Raw genomic sequence first — 857 nt, 5'->3', positions numbered from 1 at the left:
AATTAAGCCCAATTCCTTTAGCTCTTACGAAAAATATAAAAACTGAAAAAATCACAATCAAATTAAAAGAAATAACATATAATTAAAATAACTCACTTAAAAATAAACTAACTATAAAAACAACTAAAAATAAGTAAATTATAATTAAAAATTGAGGACTTAGCTAATACTTAATAACAAAATTGGACTAAAATAATTCTATAAAATAGAATTATCATTGGCATTAACCTCCACTTAAAAGTTCTCTAAACTTGTAGCAGCCTAGCCTATCTCATCCACTTCATCCTTATCAAATTCCTCATCCCTCTCTTCTCCGAAACCTTTCAATGTTCATTTTGGCACTAACAAGTCCTCACTTTCATTTGATTCAGATTAAGACCTTTTTTGAATTATGCCCAAAAAAGGAAAAATCCTAAAAAGATAAAAAATAGGATCAAGGAGTAGAGTTGATAGGAATGATGAACTCAGTCTTTAACATATGCTTTTATTGTCTTTGCTTTGGGATGTTTTATGGTGTGTTTTGAGTAATGTTTATGTTGAGCTATGAATAATAGTTGATGTGGTTTTTGTGGTCTAATGGAATTATGCTTATGCTTATGTGTCTTATGCTTTCATGGTTGAATGGGTTCATGATTTTATTTTCCCATACCTGTATATTGGATAATTTTATTAAAGCATACATTTAGGCAGAGCACATATATAAAGAGAGCAATCCTAAATCTATAAATAAATTATTTTTATTTATAGACATTACACTCTTAATCTAAGAGTGTTTTGTCATCATCAAAAAAGAAGAAGAATGTTAACTCAATGTGTTTTTGATGATAACAAAACATTCTCATTTATTGATATTTAAT

Source organism: Theobroma umbraticum, unplaced genomic scaffold (genome assembly GCF_002168275.2).
Source record: "Theobroma umbraticum cultivar Fairchild unplaced genomic scaffold, ASM216827v3 scaffold_146.0, whole genome shotgun sequence".
Lineage (NCBI taxonomy): Eukaryota > Viridiplantae > Streptophyta > Magnoliopsida > Malvales > Malvaceae > Theobroma > Theobroma umbraticum.
The sequence above is the reverse complement of the archived record's forward strand: the minus strand, read 5'-3'. Positions refer to the sequence as shown.